A 26,689-nucleotide genomic window follows, 5' to 3' on the forward strand; every position below is an offset into this window, starting at 1 on the left:
CAGGGACAGTTTCCCACCAAATCATCTACTCCTGTGGAATGGGCAGGTCCAGGCAGCATATGTTGGACATCTTTGCCCAGGGCATGGCATCAGCTTTGCGATCTGGCGTCACTATGCTTTATGAAGCTGGCTGAGTGCCTCTATGGAGCGCAACTGCATGCCTGCAGGCTTTTTCGTCCCTCTGTTCGACTCCGATCTATCCGGGTGTTGAACAGTTCTTCCTTTGGGCATTGACACTTCTGTGCCCTTGGAATATGTTCCTCTTTTGAGAGGACGGTATATATTGAAAATGTCTGAAATCTTTGACGAGGAAGCGGCTGCTGTCCTCTTTGGTTTCAAACCTATGTATTTCAGGGAGACTGAAAACGTCCCTGAGGAATTTTATGGTGTGGTGGGGGGGGGGGGGGGGGGTCGGGCAGTCCTGACCTGGCTCCTCTTAGGCACCAATGGCTTTAACACTTACCCACAGTTAGATATCCTTCAGGGAGGCCTTGCACTTCCCTGCAAAAGGTAATAACAAAAGTGGTAGAGAAACTGCCATTTTCTGACCGTTAGGTTTATGGTCCAGTGCACCCTGACTGACAGGGGTCCTCCATTGAGACTCCCTGTTGCCTTTAAACTGGCCACCACCACTGTGGCTGATGAGGACCTTGCAACAAAAAGAATAAATCTCCTGGGTCCATCGGGTTTGGGACTACTCTCCAAGCATCTGTTAGGAGAGCTTGGTGGTGCAGGCCATGACGGGCATAAAGTCTGCGTCCAGACTTTCTTTTTTGTACTACCTGAACGGGAGAGTAACATGCTGCACACCATGGGGCACAATGATTTCATGTCTGGTATCCTTGTGGGCCGTTTGCCAAGTTTGCCAAGTATACTTTTGGTCTGTGGAGTGTCCTCGTCATTGTGGCAGAAAACACAATTACTGTTGAGATGATGCTGGGTTTCAACATCCATGACGCAGACTATAAGCAAGCTGCCCGCTAGATATTGGAATTGAACCTTAACACTGCAAATTGTGTAGCACATGCCTTGGGCACGGGTTTTGTCCTGGATGAGGACCTTTGAATTTGCTCCTGATATCCATTCTAAACTTGTGGCCATGTAATTTAATGGTGATCATCTTTTGGGGCAAAGATGGACTCTTGCTTGCAGAGGTTTCAGATAGCCAAGCCCATGGAGAAGTCCTCGGGTCCAGCTGCCATCCATTTCTACTTCCAGAAAGGAAAAGAATGACTAAACCGGAAAGGACACTGACAAGCTCCCAGATTCAACTGAGAAGTACCCACGGCACCTGGAGGGGTGTTGCCGGGTAGAGTGGAACACAGGTGACACCTATGGAGATGGAGTCAACAACTCCAGTCGATCCCATCCAACATTTTCACTCGCCCCTTAGTTGCTACCAGGTACCACAGTGTTGTGGAATTGTCGGGATATTGCCAATCACCACACTAACATAATTGTGGACACTGGCAGGTGTACTGGCCATATAACTGGGAAGGGGAGGACAGGTGGGGTTGTGAGGGAGGCTGGTGGAGGTGGGAGTGAGATGTGAAAGGAACCTTGACTGCTGGACGGGCCCAGATCAGGACAGAGGCGCATGGTGCCCCTGCACCCCCTCTGTAGAGATTACGCAAGCCCAACACGTCAATTCAAGATAGAGATGCTAACTAACCAATTCCACTAACAATTTCCCCCTATGCATACACCTCTCAAACTACAAACCAAATACAACCACAAACCTACAGCTCAACAAACCGCACAAATTTCACTGCCCTAAAATAACAAAACAAAAAACACACTCACACAACACTACACAATGACAACCGGCCGCAAACACACCAGGCCCAGCCAACGGGCCCACTGGGCTGAGGCCACCAACAGCACATCACTGCTCTCTTGCACTTTTCCAGCTTCCTCCCACTAACTTACCCTCCCTTCCACTTTCAGAGCCGCCAGAGGGCCAGGGGACCACTCCGGTGGTGATGGTGCGCGGTACAAATATCCTTTAACATTAACATACGTGCCCTGCACATGCAGCCTGTTCGTTTGGAATTCTCCCTGAACTTTGAGAAGTTCCATGTTTTTCTTTCTCCATCCCAGTCCAGTCAATAAATCGGTTTGGTCTTGGATGCCCACCTGGGCAGGGCCTTTTTTATCCTGAGGATCAGGATGCAAACCTCATTCAGATGGCCAGGCCAGGGGCTGGGCCAGGCTGCAGCCTCTATTCAGCTTATGGGATTTGTTGTCCTGTGTTCTAATGATGCAAGAGGTACAGGTGCACAGTAGATTTGAGTGGTCATAGTTCACGAGCGACATGTTGGACCATTTGCAGGTCTTGGACAGTGGATCTCAACATCCCATGTGGTGGACCCTGTGAAACATCTTGATGGGAGGGGTGTTGCTTTGGAAAACCCTGGACCCAACTGACTGCAGTAACCGTCCCATCCCTGAAGGACTGGGGTGCTCACCTTCTAGATCATATAGCGAGCACATTCTGGTATGCTGAGGCACAAGGACACATCAATTTGCTGGAGCAGTGCATCTTCCTCCCCCTACTGCAAGGCAAAACCGTGCTAGTCTTGAAACACAGCAAGGTTGTCATGCACTTGAAATTGGGTGTTCCTTTTTTTAAAAATATTTCTATACCCTTGTGAAGTCGAGCAATGAGACTGTCGTTCTGGGCTCTGGAGAATGTCTGATGGTGACTCATCACACCATCCTGTTGTAGCAGATACTCTGAGCAAACAGACTTCAGCCACTGAGTGGGTGCTGTGCCAGGACATTTTGTTTGAGGGATTAATTCACCTTTTGGGGGGACTCCTCAAGCGGACCCCTTTGCTTTCAGCACTATGAGCAACTCACTACCTGTTGAATGGAACCTCAAACTCATCAATGCGTACCTGTCGAACCCTGTTGTCCTGCTGGTTCTCGGGAGACTGCAGCAGTTGGGGTCCAAAGTGATTCTGATGTCTCTGGACTGAACCCTAGAGGAAGTAGTACCCAGAGCTTCTAGAGCTGTCCACCTGCACTGCCTGGCGCCTCTCACTCAGGGATAATCTATTCTACTACAAAAGCTGGAGACCAAGTAACAATACAAGGTCAAACAGCCGCTCACATAGGGGCCCAACCTGGGCATAGAGTTATTCAGAGTTCAAGGCAGTTAGATCAAATATCAAAAATATATAATGCTTATTCGAAAAAGGAAGAGTCTGTTGGTGGTTTGCATCAAAAAAAATTGTTTATCCAAAGGAATTCAAAACAAAGCTATCACTAATGAATTCTTAGGGAGCAATTGCCACAATCCATACGTAATTCAGACTAAGTGCGCCAATGCATTTCGGAAATCATTTCCTTCTTCAGGGCAAGTCTAGTGATTTAAACAATTATACAGGTGTGACATAATACATTGACATCATGGTGATAGGTTAAACAAAACATACATTATTGAAAAATAAAGATAAAACGTACCAATCAGACGTGGTTTCAAAGTTGGTAAATGAAAGAAACAAAAAAACACAATGAGTGGTTTAAAATGCGAGTAAATAGGACCAACAACGGATATGTAAAGCTGGGTTTTACCTTAAATGGTGTGGCACGTGGTGCAGAACAGAAAGTTCAGTGTTAAAGCCCACATTGAAATGGGCCAACTGAAATGCCGTGTGTTCCGCGGCTATAGTGAAAAACACAATTGTGTTCATGGAAGATCGGATCTGGTGATCAAAAAATGGTCCAGTTAAATGCTGTGTCATTACAGGCATGCACGTATATGCAGGAAGGTAAGCGGGTGGTGCTAAGATAGAATCTCCTACCTTGCAGCACACGGAGCGTTCCAATCCTCCTGTGTGCGGATGCAGGGCAGTGTCGGACTGCTGTGTTAGGCCGTAGCCAGGGCAACAGCTCTTTTGTAAGCCACGTGATCGCCTCGCATCTGTGCGAGGCGAGGGTCATGGACCAACTTGTTTTGCAGGCGACGCCCACACAAATTGAAAAAATAAACATTTATGGGGCATACTATATCAATGTCCGTAATTGTGGTAGCATAATTACAGAAAATAAAAAAAAACAAAGGAAATAATGGAAACAAAAGAAATACTTAGATGTGCTGACACGAGCCAAATGGCAACTGAGGCAGCAGAAAGACTTGGATATTAAAGACAAAAGGTAATGTTACTCAGTTACGTGATGATGATGTTGGTAAAAAATCCTAAATATATGAACCACTCAATTGTAAAATACAAAATGCATATCAAATACACAAATATGCACCATACAGATGTTGACTCAAGACATGAAAAACAAAAAACAAAACACAAAAAAAGTGTTGCATTTAAACAGACTATAAAATTGAAACACATGTGATAGGGCTACTCTTGGACCACAGTAGTATAGAGGTACAACCTCGTCGCGGTAGGTGTCGCCCAAGGGCAGCAACTTGGGTCCCAGACAACGTCCGGGACTAGCAGCAAGGTTGATGCTATGTAGCATAGAACAAGATTTCCAACTAGAAATGGTACAAAATTTAGGTTCATATATTTAGGATTTTTTACCAACATCATCATCACGTAACTGAGTGACATTATTTTTTGTCTTTAATACCCGAATCTTTCTGCTGCCTCGGTTGCCATTTGGCTTGTGTCAGCACGTCTAAGTATTTCTTTTGTTTCCATTATTTCCTTTGTTTTTTTTATTTTCTGTAATTATGCTACCACAATTACGGACATTGATATAGTATGCCCCATAAATGTTTATTTTTTCGATTTGTGCGGGCGCTCGCCTGCAAAACAAGTTGGTCCATGACCCTCGCCTCGCACAGATGCGAGGGGATAACGTGGCTTACAAAAGAGCTGTTGCCCTGGCTACGGCCTAACACAGCAGTCCGACACTGCCCTGCAGCTGCACACAGGAGGATTGGAACGCTCCGTGTGCTGCAAGGTAGGAGATTCTATTTTAGCACCACCCGCTTACCTTCCTGCATATACGTGCATGCCTGTAATGACACAGCATTTAACTGGACCATTTGTTGATCACCAGATCCGATCTTCCACGAACACAATTGTGTTTTTCACTATAGCCGCGGAACACACAGCATTTCAGTTGGCCCATTTCAATGTGGGCTTTAACTCTGAACGTTATGTTCGGCACCATGTGCCACACCATTTAAGATAAAACCCAGCTTTGCATATCCTTTTTTGGTCCTATTTACTCGCATTTTAAACCACTCATTGTGTTTTTTTGTTTCCTTCATTTACCAACTATGAAACCACATCTGATTGGTATGTTTTATCTTTATTTTTCAATAATGTGTGTTTTGTTTAACCTATCACCATGATGTCAATGTATTATGTCACACACCTGTATAATTGTTTAAATCACTAGACTTGCCGTGAAGAAGGAAAAGATTTCTGAAATGCATTGGCGCACTTAGTCTGAATTACGTATGGATTGTGGCAATTGCTCCCTCACTAAGAATTCATTAGTGATAGCTTTGTTTTGAATTCCTTTGCATACATTTTTTTTTTATGCAAACCACCAGCAAACTCCTCCTTTTTCGAATAAGCATTATATATTTTTGATATTTGATCTAACTGCCTTGAACTCTGAATAACTCCGTGCCCAGGTGGGGCCCCTATGTGAGCGGCTGTGTGATCTTGTATTGTTACTTGGTCTCCAGCTTTTGTTGTAAATTTGAGTCAGGGTGTCTCCAGACTTGTCACAGCCAGCTCCTTCTAAATCGCATTTTTTGGGACATTTAGTCCTCATTTTGATATCGACTTGAATGTTTTGAAAAAAAAATGCTGCACCTTGTGGTGCCCACTTATCTCTCCATTTAATCTATTCTACTACTCGGGAATGTATGTTCTCAACCTGAGCCTCTGCATTCTGAACCTTCATGCTTGTCTGTTGAGAGGTTGAGGTATCCGGAACCGTTCTTACTTTCTGGCTGTTGGGAGGCTGGCCACAGAGTCCATTTATGCCTGCTGGTGGCATAGGTTTTCGGTTTGTTATTGGGAGAGTGGTCTGGACCCTTTCAACTGTCCTACATCCTCTGTACTGTAACTTGTATTCATTGGTCATAGTGGGGCTGCAGGTTGGCATTGTGAATGGGTACCTGTCCACTATTTCAGTTTTTAGAAGTACCCCAGAACTAAGGCTTTATTCACATTTCCCTCACTGTTATGCAATTTCGGCGGCCAGTGGTGTGCGGTGTTGGGGAGATTTAGCAACCAGTCCCCCTTGCCAGTTTGTGGTCCTGTGGGGTTTGAATTGAGTTTTGACTTTCTTTATGGGAGATCTGTTTGAGCACACCAGCATTCATGGTAAAGTTGCTCTCCCATGAGGTGATATTCTGGTAGTCATCTCTTCCCCAAGCACTATCTGTTTAACCTCCTACTTGGTGTTTTCCAATAAGATGGTGATTTAGGGAGGGAGATCACCTATCTGCCTAAATTGTGTTGGATATTCATCTCTCACAGATGAGCCACCTTGTTGAGTTGTATCCGGAGCCTTTATTTACTGCTTTCAAAGTTGGGGAAACTGCGGATGGAATGAATCCATTAAAACACAAATTATAAACCTCTTGGTAATGTGGTTTCTGATGGATTTGTCGTTCCTTCAACAGATACTTAAATGCCCTCCCAACCTGCCCCTTGTTCTCTGCCCAGTTGGTCATTTCCTATCTATCACTTTGTCACATGGTTGCAGGCTGCAAAGCAGTCTATCATTGCTTCCTCTCATTCTCTACCTTCTAAGGACGTGACACCTAGCACATGTTCAACATTGCAGCAAGGTTTGTGTGTTATTGTAAGCACATTTCTTTCAGGTATGAGATCCTAAACAGTAAGGCTTCATTTTACAGCAATAATTTAGACGAAGCTCTACACTTTCTTTAGAAATATTTGTGAAAGGAAGTCTATTAAAGGTAGGGCCCCATTTATTTATTTTGTTACTTTATATCTAGAGTGTTATTTTTCTTAGAAGAAATATACTTTATTTCTGGTTTCACCATTAACAGACAAATAGAATAAAACACATTTAAAAAATATTAAACATCATATTAAAAACTGCTACATTAAAAGGCTTAACATTTTCTTGCCATACGTTTGAAAGCTGCAGCAATAAACTCGCACAGATCATTAATAAAATGCAGCTCCACAACAGGACAACAAAGTTCATAGCATCGGAGACATGACTTATGGCATTGGCAATAAAATTACTTTTCAGCCAACGACTGCTCAAATCTAATAACTTTGGACAAAAAAGTGATTTAAGTCCTCCTCCGTTCCACAGCCACCTATATACAGAGCTTGGTGTTATACAACCATGGCATACGTGCCCTCAGGGGCAAAACGTTCAATTGCACCATTACAATGTTGCGCCTTTGCACCAGTGATCGAATAACGCTCAAGGAGAAATTCTCATGAGTGTGACGTGCCATCCTCAGGTACCCAAACGTACATAATATTTCCATACTATTGGAAATTCAAAATTTCTCTTTCTAGCTTTCGTACGAAGTAGATGCTTTGTCATCAAACCGTCCCTCATTTCATCAAAGGCAATTCACCATTTTTTTTACAAATACTGGAGCAGTTCTTATACCAAGGGTAAGTGGCATATGGCTCCACCTTTGCCATTTCCTCCCTCGCGTTCACATTGTTGTGGTGCGTCGGAGGGATGGAATGCAGCTTGCGGAAACATTCTAAAAACCTAAATTCTGCCTGTATGGCAATATTTAAGACACAACAAGTTTCCAGCGCAAAGGAAGCCCCCATGTTGCTGGGTATCAGACCTAACTGCTTTCTCAGATAGATGTATAAAATACGATCTAACGAGGAACAACTTACACTTCCAGACAGCTCACTGCCATACATAATGGCAGAATAGATATAAGCCTCAGAGGCTTGAATACAGTTATCAAAGCGAAAACCACACATTTATGATAAGTCCTGAGTCCACCCAAACTGGTACTTAAGCGGTTCTTGACCATTGATACGTGTGCAAGCCACTGACAATTACTTGCAAACAAAGCACCCAAATAGCAGTATGAATCATCAACACTTAGATTCACATTCTCTATGCACCAATTATAATTATTTTCCTTTTTGGAGCCAAAAACAACTATCTTGGTTTTCTTTAGGTTTAATGTTAAACCATTGATTTTAAAATGGATACGCTACTAGCAAGCACCTTGGGTGTCCGATCTAATAATACTGCATAATGTGAATAAAGTAGTTATTTTTATCAAGGCCCCTGATCAAAGGTAGACTTGTACTTGAAGTCTATATTGAAATGATACAGATTAACTATGCTCGATAGATTTTAGACAAGAAAGGTTTGATATTTGGATTTCTTGCATAATACTAAAAAAACTGATTGGGAATCTGTGACTTGACAGTGAAAACCAAAGCCAATAGTTTTAGCATTTTGAAGGCATTGGCATTACATGACTTGGTAGCCAACCATTTACAAACTATGGAGGTCATAAGCCCAGCGTGCTATAATCTGTCAGGCGCTGCCATATAAACCTAAAGTACTCACACAATTGCCATGTAATGCCCAATTTTCATAGCTATGGCCGGTAAGCATTGCATTGTGCCCTTTCAACATTTTGTATACAACTTGTGAACTAACTTGACTAATCTTTCAGGAGCCAGGAATGTGATGCCAACACAGAGGAGACATGTTTGTGGCTACAAACTTTTATTAAATCAAATGGGGTTTGGAAAATGTTTCACTATCCCTAATCTAGGAGGAATTTCCTACCCCCTCCAAAAAAACAAATGGGACTGTCAGTGTCAGGTTGTCCAAACAAAGTCAGTCCTGTGTCCTTAATCCTACTTTGGTCTTCACACTCTAAAGTAACTTTAAAGTGAAAAGGGTACTGTATCTGACAGAATATTCATTTTCAGGAAATTACTCCCTTCCCCTAGCTTTTCTTCACCTCCAATCCTTAACGTATAAGTCTTCAGGATGTTTGCTTTCCTTCAGGTACTTATTTTACAGTTCACAATTACAATGATAATGTCTTTCTGAAGAGCCTTCTCTTACAGTTCATAATTCTCAAGGGCATGAACCTTCCTTGAGATATATCACAATTTGCAGCCACACTTATCTTCAACTGGTATACTCTCCTGCCAGGACTTTGTTACACAACAGAGTAACTTTCTTCCTCAGGTAGGATTTTAATGACCTATTGACAACTTGGTTGACAAATGCTTTTATTTGTTTAATGGCTTCGACTTGCTTTCTCACATTGTTTCTGTGACCCAGCAAAGATCGCTAGACTATCTGCATACCCCTTATATGATTCAGGCTCATTAGTAGTCTCTGGCTTCCCTTCGCTTTCATAATTCTCGCTGTGGCATTTTTGGATAATGGCTTCCATATGTCAGCAACCCGGTGACCCTTTTTCTTTCTCTGGGTGTACCGGTTGCCTTTGGCCTTGCTTCCACTCCATCCACTTCTTGGATCTGGCTTGGTGTGTCCCGATAGGCGTGGTCCTGCTACCATATCTCCTTCTTCGGTGCGCGGTTCCCACTGTTCTCAATCTTCTCGCTGTGAACCACTGGCACTTATTTCTTGCCTTTCTGACATTGGGTTCTCCTCCCTGTCATCTGCGGCAACATGCCTTCCCTTCGCTACGGGCCGCCTGGCAGACTTGCTTCTCTGGCACTCTCCTTCACACTGTCAGCTGTGGCCGACTTGCTTTTAAAGTTCCCGGTTTAGTTCTTCTTTTTACAACAACTAGACCATTGCATTGGATGCTCAGTCCTAGTAATCATCATTACTTTGTTATTGATTCGTGTGTAATTGGCTGTGATGGTTCCTCTTGAATGGTATTGGGAAGTGGATACCAAACTTCATTAGGAGTGATCCTTACTGCTCCTGACCTCTTCCTCGTCTCAGTAGTCAGGATGTGGTCCCTAAAGGGTTTTTGGGAGAAAATTAAAGTATATCTACTAGGGAGTTGGGGAGGAGCATGACAATACACCATTAAAGTCTGGAAAACAGAGGAAACATCCCTAAAAGGAATTTGTGGCATGTGACTTCCCCAACAATGTCGTCCTATCTCCCCAAGGGTCACCTCCCCCCACGTGTTCCACCTTCATATAGCCACGCCAGGGCCAGGATCTGGTAGCGGCTGCTTCCCCCTGGCCACATGGGGAAGAGGTAACTCAGGGAAATGAGTGATAACATCAGATTCATCACAGACCCTTGCCCTAATGCTGCTGGTTCTCTCAGCCTCTGTTGGAAAACGGGAGAGGAAATAGATGTTCCCTTGGTCTCAAGCTTTCCGATGCTTTACCGTTAAACAATATGGCTGCATATCAAGGAACCCGCGCATGACTCGCGCATGGGTATCTCTGCACAGGTTCATCCGGGTGAGCGGCGAAGGCTCGGTGACCGGCCTACATTTCCTGTCAGTAAGGTAATTCTTCAAATAGACTGCCCACTTGAAGTCTAGGGCCCCCAACTGAATTGTCATAGCTCTTTTCTCTGGGTTGTAATGTTCTGCTGATCATAGAGAATCTGATGTTCTATGCCATTTTTTTGGGAAAGGACGGCTCCTAGTACAAGATGTGAGGCGTCGGTTTGTAAAATAAACCCCTTGTTAAAGTTGGCCACTTAATATCGGCTCACTACATAGAATATTCTTGAGGTTATCAAAACAAGTTTGAATTTCAGGGGTCGATTTTATTTTCTGGGGCTCTGCGTTCTTAAGCTTGTAGGTAAGGCTGGTGGTTTTAAAAGAATAATTAAAAATCTAATATCCTAGAATAGCCCTGATTTCTTTCTTCGTCTTGGGTATCTGGTTGTTTTGAACAGCCTTCACTTTCTCATCTTCGGGTTGAACAATTCCATTCTCAACAAAAAACAAGCTATTTCACAGCTGATTGAGCCAAATGAAATGTTGGGTTTGTGGTGAGTCCTGCTTTCCTTAAGGCTCATACGACTGATCTAAGTGTTCCTTCCATGATCTACTGTATATAATTATAGAATCCATGTAAGGCCAGCAGAAAGAGGATTATGGCATTAGGACATGGTCCATTAACCTTTAAAATATGTCTTGGGCCCCGCAAAGGCCAAAATGGAATACTTTACATTTGTAAAATCCAAAAGGAGGGAAGAAGGCAGTTTTCTCCTTATCCTCCAGATCAACAGGTACCTGCCAGTAACCTTTAGTCAGATCAATCATAGTGTGGTAAAAGGCGGTTCTCAATATATCCTGGGCATAGGATAACTATCGAATTGGGACACCGCATTCACCTTCCTGAAATCAATACAGAATCTTCACGACCAATCTGACTTAGCCACTTGCACAATCTGAGAGGATCAAGGACTTTGGGATGGTTCAATTATATCAGTTTTTAACATCTTTTCCAGTACCTAGGACTACTACCTCTTCGTCGGGCTGTCCTTTGGGTCATACTGTCCCCAGCCAATGACAGTCGTCTCCCTAAACTCCACCTCTGGTGGTCATCTTCAGATTTTTAACCCACATTTCTGTGTTGGGAGTCCGCTCCCTTTGCTCCTTGAATTGTGATTTATATTCAATATTTGTTTAACTTCATCACTTTTTAATTGGTCCTTTCATTGTCAACCGTCAGCAGCGGGAGACGGTTGTCGGCGAAGATCTACTTCCATCATTGGATCTTCACTCCAAAGTTTTTGGAGGGCCCATGCTTGGCTCTAGCTCTTACTTTGATGTCTGAGGTGGGCAAGAGAAGTCTCTTCAGGGCCCTGCAAATCTTGTGGCCTGAAGAATGTTGGTCAAAGAGTGGCTTCTCAAGAGCATTTGTCTGCATCCAGACCAGGGTGAAGACTGATGTGAGATATGTTGTGGATTCCTGGCAAAAACCAAGCAGAGCTGCTGTAGCAGATTGGTGGCATGGCTCAGGAAGAAGGCCTCTAATGTGCCCCCTGGGTGCAGTCATGCCTTGTCAAGAACCGGCTGGTCCCATGAGCGTGCCCCCTCTGAGAAAGCAGTCAAGCTCCTTTGAGGATGCCTCTTTCTAGGGTATCCAAAAAAAGATGAAGCACCGCGCGACTGATTCCACCTGGGTCACCGCTGCTGCAGGACCTAGTTCGGGAAGGACCTCTCCCCCAGTCTACAGTGGGTCTACCGGTTGATGGAGTGCCTTCTGCAAGGAAATCCCTGATCCCTTCAAAATACAGGTCTTGTTCCAACGACAAGTCTACGAAGAAGAGGCCTGCTGGAGGCCCATCGTCAACTCCCTCGTCTTAGTCGGCTAAAGCCTGTCGACTGCACCATCGTCCACCAGGACCACTACCTCGTTGAAGACTACTTAGTCTTCCAAGACTTCGAGCTTGTCTACGATATAATCTGCAACCACCTGTTCGACTTCCGTCGACCACCATCATTACTTTGTCGACGAGAAGCCTGGCAATGACCATAGTTTCTATGGTCACTACGACAACTCCAGAGAGGCTGTTCCTCCTTGCATCCGTATGCTGCTGTTCCGACCACAACTTCAGCAGGGTCGCCCCCCCATTGGGCACGTTCCCATAATCGCCTCGTTTCTGAAGGATTCGGGTAGGTTGAGGGATTTAACGCTGCCGACAGACTTCCTTCTGAGACCTGTGAGGTTGTCCCCTCCGATAATCCTGGGTTCCCAGAGGAAAACCTGCACATTTATAGTAGTTTGAAAGGCTAGCAACTGCCTGAACGTTACTACTTGGACCATGAAGTGGGCCTCAGGCCCATGTCTCAGGAGGGATCCAACCAGAGGGACCAGATCAGCCAATTTGTCTCCCCCTTCCCCCCCCGATGCCCAACTGTGGCGTTTCAGCCTGATCCATTTCCGGCTGCTCCTGTTGACCCCAGCCGGCACCCAGGGACATGTCACTGGACATTATCGCCACTGTTCACACCTTGGTGTCAGAGATCCAACAGAGGCTACCGGCTGCCCTGTGCCAGACTCAGCCTGGAGCCCTCCCAGGTCCCCGACCAGGAGTCCTCCCAGGCCGAGTCCACCCAGGCCTAAGTGTCAACCAAGCCCTTCTGGGCTTAAGCGCACACCAACGCCACCTGTAGGGCCTTAACCGCGGTGGAGGAAGAGCTGCTGTGTACCAACACTAGTACTGGTTCTCATACCACAGCCACTCATACGGATGAGTAGGAGGACTATATCCTGGCTGAATGGGAACCTCTGGGCAACCATGAGCCGGCCAGGGCTTGGGAACCTGACAAGATGGTCTCCTTCCACGCCATGATCTCAAGAGCATCCAAACTCTTCAGTCTGGTGCCGGGTGAAAAGAAGAAAGAGGGTTTTCTTTTTCAACAACTTGAGTCCTTGAAGACATTCATGTTGGTTCCTTTGTTGGACAGCGTCTGGGAGGAAGGTTTGGCCCTGTTGAAGACTAAAAGTACCACACTCTCCAAGGGACACTGGCTGGAAAAGAAGTACAGGGTTCCGGACTCAGCCCCCAGGTGCCCGCGGTCGCAGCCTTCTCCGGATTCAGTGGTGTTGGCCACTGCCAGGAAACACTTGTCCAACCAGTCGTTCCATGGATGGCAAGAAGCTGAATGCAATGGTCCAATGCATCATTTAAACTGTAGCTTCCACTGTCAAAGCCACCAATGCCCTCGCCATCCTGTCCTGCTACGAGCAGAAACTTTGGTATAAGCTCAGACTAATACTGGATTTCCTGCCTAACTAGAAGGCAGAAAACCTGTCCCAGGAGGGCAAGGTGGCATTGGACAACGCCTTCATGGTTGTGCTTGACATACCGGACACTGGTTCCGCTAGATAGGCAATGGGGGTAGTCCTTCTATGCCACAGGTGGCTGTAGGCCATGAACCTTTGGATGGGGATAATTTGTTTGGAAAAGCTGTCGATGAGACACTCAAAGCGATTAAGATGGATACACTTAAGCAGAAAAGATTGTCGTCCTATCTATCCTCAAGTGGAAAGTTCAGCAGGTCCTCTAAGGGGGTACAATACCCTTTGGCAGTCCTCCCACTCCATCACTCAGGAGGCCTGTAGGACCGCTCAAAGACCTACAGCAGTGGGGCATGAGTTGCCTGCAGGCCAGGACGCAGACTCCCAAACAGGGCTTAACTGGCCGTTGACCCAGGCCACAGTTGGAGGCTGACTAGTGAACTTTGGTGACCAGTGGAAAGCAATCGCCACTGACAAATGGGTGCTGGATGCTCTTCAAAAGGGTACTGGTTGGAATTCCAAAACATGTGCCCTCGCATTCTTGCTGTGGAGCATCAAGAACTGCACATGGGACTGCTCTGAACTGGGAGGCTTCTGGACAAATGTTGGGGCTTAAATACAATGAATGGTCTGGTGCCCCTCTACACCTAAGCCAAGGTAATGGATGAGTGGGCTGTTTAATCCAGACACCAGGGGAAAGCTTTTTTGGTAATGCTCATAGCGGCTTGGTTAGTGTTAGCAATAGAATGGAAGCAGAGGGTGTTAGGCAGAATCCTGTGCAGTGCCCTTAGGGACCACTACACACAATTAAGACTACAAGTGGTTATACAGGTTCACCTTTGGTACAAGTCTGTACTAGTATGTTAAAGTGATAGCAGTAGCGGGGCAGCCAGGCCTATCTCAAGGGTATATGAGCAGTAGCAGAGATTACACAAAGGGACCACAATTACTTAGACTCAAGCAAACACTGACTCAAGGTTTCAGGTAAAAAATATAAGTACATTTATTTTTAAATCATTTGTTATAAACACAACACTTCCATTAATTCAAAACGACACGTAAAATACACTACAACCAACCAATCCACTTGGTACACTCTAACTCAAGGTAAGCACCCTATGTTTTAACGGACTGGTATTGTGAAACAAAAGACGTTACCGGGAATACATATGCGATCACTTTTGACAGTTCGGTCTTACTAAAGATATGCGTATCCGCTGCAAGAAATGTTACCGGGGCAAAACACACTTGGCACCTGTTTTAACCAGAGAGGGTTGGGGGCAAAAATCATATGCAATACTTTTGTCAAGGCAGACAGAATCAGAGAACACTAGTTGACAGAAATTCAAGAGTCAATAGACCAGAGCCCGTGTCAAGTGGAACCGGGGTTCCTGTTGTCGAGGATCACACAGTCGGATAGTTCAAGATTCAACGTTGCCAGGAGTACTTGGATATGGTCAACAGAGGAAGCTAAAGTTATAAGAAGGAGGGAAGACCAGGGCAAGCCTTGGAGGCCAAGAAAAGGGATTCACCCTATTTCCTCAAGCACAACACAGTACCTTATTCAATGAAGAAGCTGGTGTCACGGCAGTTGTTCCTGGTAGTTTCCTGCAGACCCATGGTTCCGGGAGCTTCGGCACGGAGGAGGACATCTGGGGGTCTGCACCACACAGGGATGAAGCCGGCAGCAGCGATTGTGAACAAAAGGTGCGCTCCTTAAAAACGGGAGAGGCTCTTCAGATGGCTATCTGGACCACAACAGCAGTGTGCAGCGATTTCGACCAAGAAGAGGATCCTCTGGCTGTAGAAGATGAGCTGGTTATCCCCACCAGGCTCAAGGGAAGAAGACAACAGACTGGATCTTCTCTGGTCATTGAAGGGTAGATGGCTCAGGACTGCAGCAGGGCTTCACCGGTACAGGGTAGTTGCAGCAGCCGTCTTCTTCTCCGCTTCTCTTCGTTTCCTTGTAGTTCCAGTGGCGACTGACTTCTAGACCAAGAGACCTGCCTTTTATGCGAAAATCCCCCATTCACACAGCCTGGCTGTCAATCACGTAGCAGGGGGGTTGTCCAGCCCGGACAACCACCTCAGCCAATCATGGCAAAGTGCGACTTGGGTTTTCTAGGATACCCTGTGGAGGGTTTGACTACACACCTCCCTCACATTCAGCCCACCTAGACACACAGGCGCCTGGAGGAGGGCTTCTCGGCAGAAGCCCGCCAAAAGACAGTGAACAAAGAAGGCAAACCTGGTTTGCTACGCAAATTAAAACACAAGAAGGACTTTAACAAAAAGAAATGGCGAATAAACCCGACCGGATCCAAAAGAAAGAGTATTTGGTCAAGCGGGTTTATGTTTGAAGCTAATATAATAGCCTAAAACAATACCACGTTTATAGTGTATAATCGCGGTAGAAAAGTTAGGGTAGATACCACTGCCACCAGCCAAGTCTAAATGTTAAGAGCAAAACAATGCACTAGGAGGTACAGAGAACAAGGGCTAAGGATTAACCCTTTCCAGTACTCCATGTAAGATGGGGTGTACTGGACCTGTGGTTATTTGACAAAGTAAAGTAAATGGCAACGTTGCCCTTCTCTGGGGGACTGTAGTCAGCCTCAGAAATGGAGTCAGTGGGAAGTCTAAAAGACGACCCTTTGTCACTGCACTGAAGGTGCTGTGTAACACACAAAAGAAGGGGGCTACTGAAGTGGTGTAATCCAGAGTCCACAATCACAAAAACAGGTAAGACACATGGCAAAACATGGATAAGAGTGGGGCAAAAGCTCTCACTCTTACCAAGTGAAAAAATAAACTCCAGAAATCCAGCAAAGCTGCTGGGGGACTCACTAGGTGAGGGAAATTAGCCAAAAAATTAGAATTCTCCCTAACAGAGGGGGCCCCCAACATGTGTGGAATGGCTTCACAAACTCTGGGGAATGTTGGCAATGGCTATAATATGGCATTTATAACACGCCTATACACAATTGTTTCAAGGCGCGACGAGGCAAGGGAGGGGAAACAGAAAGAAGGCAGACAACGATCCTACTAGGCCAGGTGACATTGAGATCGCTCAAGTGCAGGGGGAACTTCACCTTGAGTTCTAACTTACAGAACTCAAGGTGAAGAAGCGATATTTAGATATGATTGGGGATTGGTTCTGGACTACCTTCGCAGGGACTATATGAAACAGTTGTGCCCTCGGAACTTACGGATACTGGATGTAATGTGAAGGGAGAGGCGTCTCCCAGAGAGGCTATAGAATTCTGTGAATTTTGGAATGAGCTGATGTTGTGGGTGGGGGGCAGGTGGTTGGGCAAGGAGGGTTGTATACATAAATAAAATGCCTATAAAAATATGTTGGAAATGAAAACTGCACATGGTTCAACTGCTGCAGGGAGGTACAGGCCATATTACTGAAAGGGGCAATGGAGCCTGTCCCTTAGGCTCTGGGGCTCTGAGTGTACTCCCAGATACTTTCTGGTACAGAAAAAGTCAGGAGGGTGGTGCACAATCCTAGACTTAAGACGCTGCAACAAGTACTTGAAGTGTCAGAAGTTCAGAATGGCTACATTGCAGAATGTGCTCGACAAGCTAGAGCAATGGGCTACCTGATGACTTTGGACCCATAGGGCGCCTACATTCAAGTTCCCATTCAACTGAAGCATCAGATGTTTGTGCGGTTTGTGGTCCAGGGACAGCATTCTCAGTTAAAGGCCCTGCCCTTCGGCCAGAAATCGGCACCAAGGGTGCTCACAAAGTGCTTAGCCCAGGTGGCAGTGCATCTACTCCACAAGAGCATCCGCAACTACCCTTTGCCGCTCTCATGCACTGGTGAGCCAGCGCACAGCGGAGACCATACGCCTTCTGATGGAGCTCGGATTCTCCATCATTTATCCAAAGTCTTGCGTGGAGCCATTGCAGAGCGCTTTGTTCCTGGGAGCCCATCTGAACATTGTTGCATGCCTGGCTATCCCCTCAGAAGAGAATCTGACCGCCACGCTGGGGAATGTGCGGCGCCTGTCGTTATCCGCAACTTTACGTCCAGAGTCACCGTTGGGCATGATGTCCTGATGCATCTACCTTGTTCCATTTTGCAGGCTACATATGAGGCCTCTAAAGAATTTGAAGACACAAATTAGCTGCAGGTCACAGGCATTTAGATGGACAAGATCTCATTCACTCAGAGTTCTGGCAAGCTGTGTGATGGTGGGGAGTACACCCACGTCTCGCACAAGGAGCTCCCTTTCAATCCCCACCGTACCAGGAAACGGTCACCATGGATGCCTTTCCCTGGGAGGGCCCATACCGGACAGTCGCACACCAGAGGCCTCTGGCTCCCGAAGGAGAAAGACCTCCACATCAACATCCTGTAGCTCCAGGCAGTCTCCTGGGCACTCAAATCATTCCAACCTCAGCTGTGGGGGAAGGTTGTGCGGATCTTCATGGACAACACCACCACTACGTATACATATACATATGCGCTCTCCTTGGAATCCCAGGCCCTGTGGCACTGGGCCATTCAGGACATGGTCCTCATCCCTTTTCCCTGGGTGGGCACCAAGAACACTGTTGCAGACTAGCACAACCGGGAGCTGCAGTCCTGCCACGAGTGGCAACTTCATCAGGCACAAGTATCCCTTCTTTTCTGCAAGTGGAGTCAATCCCATATTGACCTCTCATTGACAATGGCCAACTCAATGTGTCAGATTTGCCAGGATGTATCCTCAGCCGAGGAGCCTGCCAGATGCCTTACCGTGGGACAGGCTCTCTGTACAGCTTTCCATTAATCCCACGCCTGCTACGTGCGATCAACAAACTCTGACATTGCCCTTGCAGGGTGATGCTCATTGCTCCAGTGTGGCCTCAGCAGATCTGGTAAGCGGACCTGCTCTGTTATCCGGCTACCTTCACTTCCCAATCTTCTCTCCATAGAAAACAGAGCAATGCTGCATGACGACCCAGCGTCACTGTGAAAAGTGTCCCAGGAATGCCCCTCCTCAACCCCATGAACATGACAGGACAGAGGGCCAGGAACGCTCGAAGTCACCCATTTTATTTCAAGCGAATCCCAAGTGCACCACTGCCTGCCACGTTCACAGAGGGGTATCCCATCAGTCAACCTTACAGACCCAATCCAGTGTATATCCTTTCAGGAACAGATGACTCAATGGAGATTGTGGATGGAAATATCCTAATGGACAGCCTGCCTCAAGTAAGCACCAAGAAGCCATTATGCTGACATTAGTGACATCACGACATAGCAGCATTAGTCCTGCTGCATACACAAAGAACATTACACAGTTCTATAGCTAGAGGTCTATACATATACATTCTGTCAAAGCTTTATTATGTTTTCACTAGCCAAATGCAGAAACGCAAGGCAACAAGAGATATTGAGCAAGCTTGCAGATGTTTATGGTCAACCTTGTGGAACTACAGGATTATATATGGAGCCTGGTAGGAGCATGTGTGACTTACTTATAGTTTACTTGGCATAACACGAGCATGTAGAAATATTATAAGTCTAAGGAAAATTACAGACGGCCTTGAGCCACAGAACACTAGATGAGAGGAGCTGGCTCTGGCTGCATGGAGCGCAAAGCAAGCTCAAAGCCAAGGTTAGAGATAAACCGTCACATTCCGAACTCTAGACAAGGGACCAGCTGCAGAAAAAAACGAATAAATCCTCATGAATGCAGGCTGAAGAGCTCATTTTTTTCCTTTTGTGGTCTGTAAGCATGTGATGCAGCCCAGCTAGACAATGGGCATTCACTCATGGTGGGAAAGAGAGGCAATCCCAGCAACTCGGACTCGGAGTGAAACAAGTGTTGCAACGTGGAGACACACTCTCATAGGCAAAGGTGGTACGCTACCAGATAAAGTACAGCCACATAATCGTTCCACATCATCTTGAAGAGGTGCACTGAAAACCGAATAGAGTCCCAGGTATGGGGAGATCAGTTCTCCAGCATGGGGTCTTGCATGGATTCACATGCTCATGAATATTCCCCGTCGTCAGGCTGGGAATCCTCAGTAAAGAAAAAATCAGTATCAGTTTCGTTTCTGATCTGTCTTTCTTAGTAACCAATCACTGATCTCTGGGTCATTGTAACGCTCACCTGGTTCCCTCGGAGGCGCGGGTCTTGACTGGGCGGTGAAACCGTCTTCAATGTCAGGTGTAGGATTCGTTGGGCTCCCGGATTTGGCCCCTTTCTCACCGAAAGTTTGACCTGAAGGGTAAGGTGTCTGCAAGTAGAAAATCAAGGTATTAGTGCCTGGAAGATTGGGAGAAGTTCCAAGCCCCTCTCTCCCTCTCTCCCAGTGGTACTCGGTCGATGGTTGTGCTCACCTTAAATAGGTGAATGCTGGGCTCTCCATCCTGCGTCTCATGCAGGGGCGCTGGGTCCAGTTACTTCACTGGATATGAGTTCAGCCTCTTAATTGCAGAGGGTAAGTTGAGAGCGATGCCGCCGTGTGCTGCACGAGCGTGACTTGTAAGTATAAAAGTTCCCTTTAGATTGCTCTCTTCAAATGTCTTATCTCCTTAATGTCTGTCTTTTCCCTTTCAGATGCTGTCGGTGCCGAAGAAGATGCTCCCCCAGGTTCGTGGCAGAGAGCGTAACAAGAAGATGGTGCATACGAAGGCACGTAAGTAGAAAGGCTGCTCTAGGGCTGTAGAATGCACCTTAATGTCTCTTTTGTCTTTACAGGTGCCGGAATGCAGCGCGAGCAGAGTTGGAGCGAGCGTAACACAGGTAAGCAGTTTTGTAACTAAGCGTTACTAACCAATGTTCTTTGTCTTTGCAGGGCCGATGCCGTACGAGATGTGCCGAAAAAACGCCTTGAATGCTGCCGATGGATCGGGTAAGTTGAACCGCTAACTTTGCCTTTGCCTAACCTGTGCCTTTTGTTTTGCAGGAGCTGCTGAAGACTGAGGATTGGTTCCCAGCAGGTAATTTTCGTATTCACAGGATCCGGAACTGAAGATTCACTGGAGCTGACACGGTGAGCGTCCTGCTGCAGATGCAGAATAACGCGAAGCACCTTGCATCAATCGGGTGTGGTTTAAATAGTCCATAGGAGTGCTTAGGTGTCTTCTTCCACAGCCTCGCCCAGACAAAAGAGTTCCTGCTTCCAGAAGGTGTCCAGCATCAATGATCCAGGGAGTGGTGCCTGCCCCACCCAGAAGGAAAAGTAGTCCCTGCCAGAAGAGAGTGAAACATCATCTTGCTGGTAAGTAAGCAGCATGGTCTGCTGCAGGTAGGTCCACCCAAGCACTCTCACACTTGTTATGAGCCCGGCGCTTCCTGTGCCGGGACGGGTCCATGCTATGAGCCTGGCACCACCGGTGCCAGGACCAGGTCCAAAAGGTCCCTATTGGGACTTGCTGGTGCCGATAGTATATGTTATGAGCCTGCTTCCAAGGATGTTGGGTAGGTCCTGACTCTTTGGAAGCAGTGGTCATGACGGTCATACTGCCCCCAGCCAATGACTGCCCTCTCCCTAAGCCCGCCTCTGCCAGCCATCCTCAGATTTTTACCGCACGTTCAAGTGTTGGGAGTCCTCGTGCTTTAGCTCTCGAGTTTTTGCTGCATTTTCGCGCTTTTTCAGGGGATTTTCTCATTTTTTCGGTTTAATCGACCCTCAAGCTCCACCGTTTCTACTTCCGATAACTGGGACCCGTTTCGGAATTCTTCTACGCCCCTCAAAGGTGAAGTTTTCGTTGAGTTTACGCTTCTTGGAGGATTCCGGAAGATCTGCGGCCTACCTCAACGGACATGGCCCAGGACAAGGGAAGCTCGACGCCTGGATCCAAGCTGTTCAGGTCCTGCCCTGGATGCGGATTACAAAATGTTTTCAAAGAGGACGAGAATTCGCAATGTCTCTACTGCCTTCATGAGGACAAGACGCACGTGGAGAAGGACTGTGCGTTCTGCAAGAACCTTTCGGAACGGACCAAACAAGATCGTCATTCCTGCCTCGCCGCCTGGCTGGACAAGGGCACAGCAGGTGAGAAGGTGAAGAAAAAGTCTGAGCGGGCTTCTTAGTCCTGTGAGGGCGCCCCGTCGACGGGGGCCCAACAGAAGGCCAAGCACAGCGTCCGCGGGCACCGGGAGCGCCGAAAGTTCTGGCTCTTTGGCTGCCAGGCAGGGCGCGACTTCCCCAGCACATTCAACCAAAAGCCAGCGCTCTGGTTCGGGGAAGAGGAAGTCCGAGAACCTGGGTGAGCTGCTGGAGCAGCCCCGGTCGATCTCGAAGGGACTCGAAGGGGAGCGAGGCGCTGACACTCCCTCCCCCCCCCCCCAAGGCGAAGGCCCAGGACGCACCTAAGTGGTCGCTGCGACCCTGGCGAAGCCGGCTGAGACTATGCCAGTGGAAACGGCCTCTGGGCCCAGAGTATCCCTGCCACCGCGGAGGGAATCCTCTTTCCAGCCCATCGTTAAGACCCCCGTGAAGCCCCCGGCGGATAAAGAGAGGGGGGGGTGGCCATTACAGACTCGGAATCAGCCTCTGAGGAGGATCTGGTGGAAACCAGGATGGGCCTCAACGAGAGGTTCATAGGCTTAAACGAGAAGTTCGAGAAGGTTCGATCCCAGGGGATGGTTCCCGCTGATGTGATCGAAGATAGCGACGATGAGGGCCCAGTGGAGCAGCCATCCCATCTGTCCGCAGCCATTATCCAAGCCCCAGGATAGCTCGGCGACCATTTTGTTGGCGATCCAATCCTTATGTACTGAGATGGACGAGGTTACCACGGACCCCGACGGAGGACCCAGGACCAGGCCCGTCGGGAAGCCCTCCGGACAAGCAGAGGAGATTCTACCCCGCTCCTCCCTTCGTGCCCGCGAGGCCTGTGGACCCCTCAACCCCCTCGCCGGACCCTAGAGAGGATACAGCGACGGGGACGGACGACGGCGGCGATGACACAACGGACATCCCGTCATCACCCCTCCCTCGGGCTTCTCCACCGGACGAAATTGGCTCCTTTCACGCTATGATAACCAGGGCATCCGAGCTCTTCCAGCTCTACCCTGAAAAACAGAAAAAGGAAGGGTTTCTTTACCAACGACGAGAGGCCAAGAGGAAGACGGTCCTCGCGGTGCCGTTGCTCGACGACATCTGGGACGAGGGGCTGGCTATCCTCAAGAACCCTTCCTCGACACCCGCCAAGAGGGACAGGTACGAGAAGAAGTACCGAGTCCCCAATGCCGCCCCCTTGTGCCTCAGGGCCCAGCCCACGCTGGACTCTGTCGTCTTGGCAGCGGCCAAGAAGAAAGCAGCGGGTGCGGCGGCTTCAACTTCCACTTCCCCGCCGAACAGCGAGGGCAAGAAGTTGGACTCCATGGGACGACGAGTCATTTGGCCCGCTACAACAGGGAGCTTTGTTTCAAGATGGCTCCCCTGCTCGACTTCCTACCGGACGACAAGAGGGTGGAGGCCCTACAAATTCTGCAGGAAGGAGAGGTGGCATTGGATCACGCCATAACGGTGACAACCGACATTGCCGATACCGGTTTTCGCCAACTGGGCAACGGGGTTTGCCTCCGATGACAAGGATGGCTCAAGGCGATAGACTTTCGCCAGGACGTCCAGACCAGAGTGTTGGATATGCCGTTCGACGGCAACAACCTTTTTGGGAAGACGGTGGACGAGTCGCTCCAGGCCATCAAGACCGACTCGGAGAAGGCCCGGGCCCTAGGGGTCCTTCAACAACGACGGCCCTCCGGAGGCAGACAGGGTGCCTCCAAGGGATCCAGCGGTGGCTCTTCTACATACCGCCAGGCGGCCCACTCCTCGTCCCAGGAGGCCTACAGAGGTCGCGACAAGCAAGGGGGATCCCGCCGCCATCGTCAAGGAGGCCAAGGCGGCAAGGCCTCCTCCAAGCAAGACTGAAACGGCCGTGGCGTTGGGCCCCCACCGAAGCACCCCAGTGGGAGGCCGGCTGACGAAGTTCGTCAGCGTGTGGGGGTCCATCTCCACGGACCCTTGGGTGCTGGACACCCTGGCCAACGGGCACTCTCTGGAATTCCAAAAGAAGTGTCCTCGCATTCCTCCCATGGCCAGGAAGGAGAATCGCGTCCCTCAACTGCTGTTGGAGGTAAGGGCGATGCTCAAGAAAGGTGCCATTGAGCTTGTCCCCAGGAGGCTCTGGGGCTCCAGAGTGTAGTCAAGGTACTTCCTCGTCAGAAAGAAGACAGGCGGTTGGCGCCCCATCCTGGACCTGTGTTGGTTAAAAAAGTACATCAAGGCGCAGAAATTCAGGATGGTCACCCTCCAGCACGTGCTGGGACAGCTGAAGGAGGGCGACTTCCTATCGTTGTTGGACCTGGAGGATGCTTACTTCCACATCCCCATTCTAAAAGGACACAAAGTGTCTCGGGTTCGTGGTTCAGAGACGCCACTACCAATTCAGAGCCCTGCCGTTCGGATTAAAGTCGGCACCCAGGGTATTCACCAAGTGCCTGGCACCAGTGGAGGCGCGGCGGCGCCTGCAGGGGATCCATGTCTACCCCTACCTGGACGACTGGCTAATCCGGGCAAGGACAAGAGAACTCGCCGTCGAACACACAGCGAGGACCGTCCGGCTGCTCACGGAACTGGGATTCGCCATCAACTACCCCAAATCCCACCTGGTTCCGTCGCAAGTAGCACTGTTTCTGGGAGCGAAGCTCGATACAGTGGGGCAATTGGCCTCCCCGTCGGAGGAGAGGTCAAAGGCCATTCTGGGCAAGGTGCGGCGCCTGCTAGCCACGGACGTGGCAAGGGTGAGGTCCATCAAGTGCCTCCTCGGGATGATGTCCTTATGCATCTATCTTGTACCCCTTTGCATACTTCGGATGCGTACGCTACATGAGTTCCTCGACGCCCGCTGGTTTCAGGCGACGGGCTGCTTCGAAGACAGGATCCCTCTCGACGAGGAGTTCCGTCGGGCAATCCTATGGTGGGGTACCCGTGCGCACCTCACTACAGGCACGGACGTTCAGACCCTGGCGTTTCAGTAGACGGTGACGACGGACGCCTCTCTGGAGGGTTGGGGGGCCCACACGGGAGATCTCCACGCAAGAGGCCTTTGGCTCCCGGAGGAGAGGTCTCTCCACATCAACATTCTGGAGCTCCGAGCAGTGTTCTGGGCGCTCAAGTCGTTCCTTCCGTCCCTCAAGGACAAAGTGGTGAGGATCTTCACCGACAACACCACCACAATGTTCTACATAGGGAAGCAGGGAGGCACCAGATCCCCAGCCCTATCCAAGGAGTCTCAGGATCTGTGGCACTGGGCGCCCAGGGGATGTTTCTGGTTCCCTTCCTCTTGGCAGGAATAAAAAACACCATCGCCAACTCACTCAGCAGGGAGCTGCGCTCGTGCCACGAGTGGGAATTACGTCAGGACCAGGTGGATCAGCTCTTTCGACGATGGGGCAAACCCCGGATCGACCATTTCGCGACGGCGACAAACTCCAAGTGCCAAAGGTTCGCCAGCAGGTTCCCGGAGCCGAGGAGCAGGGGCGATGCTTTCTCGTTCCCTTGGGACGACCGGTTTCTATACGCGTTCCCTCCATTGCCGTTGCTGCTCCGCCTCATTAACCAGCGCAAGAAGTCCAGGTGCAGAATGATCCTCGTCGCACCAGCGTGGCCGAGGCAGATCTGGTTTCCGGACCTTCTGGACTTGTCAACGTCCCCACCAGTCAAGCTGCCGGCGGACGTTGATCTTCTCTACAGAGAAGGAGGCACCATTCTTCATCACGACCCGGAGTCGCTGAACATGCAGGCCTGGTTCCTGCAGCACTAGAGTTTGGAGGGTACGATATCCTGGCTGACTGCAGAGAGGTTCTTGCAAAAGCCATGGCGTCCTCAACTCTCAAGTGTTACGGTCATAAGTGGAAGAGGTTCTCTGTCTGGTGCCGTGCACAGAAGATTAACCCACTGTGGATTACGGCCCCTCAAGTACTGCCGTACCTACTGTCGCTGTCCAAAGCTGGACTGGCTCACGCCTCCATCAAAATACATCTGGCTGCCATCTCCCGATATACCAGGACTACGGGACAGGCGTCCTTGTGGTCTCATCGCCTGGTGAAGGAATTTATGAAGGGACTATTCCGATCGTTCCCGCCGGTGAAGGCTCCTGCCCCGGCATTGGAGCTTAATGTGGTGCTGACTAAGCTCATGGGGGCCCCATTCAAGCCTATGCATTCAGCGTCTTTGAAGTTCCTGTCATGGAAGACAGCGTTCCTCGTGGCCATCGCCTCCGCACGACGAGTGGAGAGATCCAGGCCCCATCTTGCAAGCCTCCATACGTGACTTTTCATGACACAAGGGTGGTGCTGAGGACGCACCCCTCCTTCATGCCCAAGGTGCCGTCGGACTTCCACCTCAACGAGCCCTTGGTGTTACCAGTTTTCTTACCGTCGCCTTTGACGCCGGCCGAGAGGACTTTGCACTCGCTGGATGTAGCTAGAGCGCTGAAGTTCTACGTGGACCACACAAAGAGTCTTCGGAAGACGTCACAGATGTTTGTGAACTTTGGGTCTGTGAATCAAGGGAAGGCTCTCTCAAAGACTTCCATTTCCAGATGGCTCTCCGGCTGCATCATGCACTGTCACCGGTTGGCAAACCGACTGCTGCCCGGCCGTCCGAGAGCCCATTTGACCAGAGCGATCGCTGCTACCACGGCGTTCCTGTCTGGTGTGCCCCTGCTGGACATCTGCAGGGCTGCTACGTGGAGGTCGACGCACACCTTCACAAGATTCTACTGCGTTGATCGGGACTCCAGCGAGGAGTCCAGGGTCGGCCAAGCAGTGCTGCGCAACCTGTTCGCCTAAGGTGAGCCTGGTGAGGAGGTAAGAATTGCTTAATGTTGAGTTTTGGATGTAATGCTTAATGTTGAGCCTTTGCCACCTCCCGTGGTTGTGCATGTGTGTACTGCTATGTATTCTTTTATTCATGAGCATGTGGATCCATGCCAGACCCCATGCTGGAGAAGGAACAAGTTACTTACCTGTAACTGTTGT

The sequence above is a fragment of the Ambystoma mexicanum genome, chromosome 13 (genome assembly GCF_040938575.1).
Source record: "Ambystoma mexicanum isolate Mex_15411 chromosome 13, UKY_AmexF1_1, whole genome shotgun sequence".
NCBI classification, from domain to species: Eukaryota; Metazoa; Chordata; class Amphibia; order Caudata; family Ambystomatidae; genus Ambystoma; species Ambystoma mexicanum.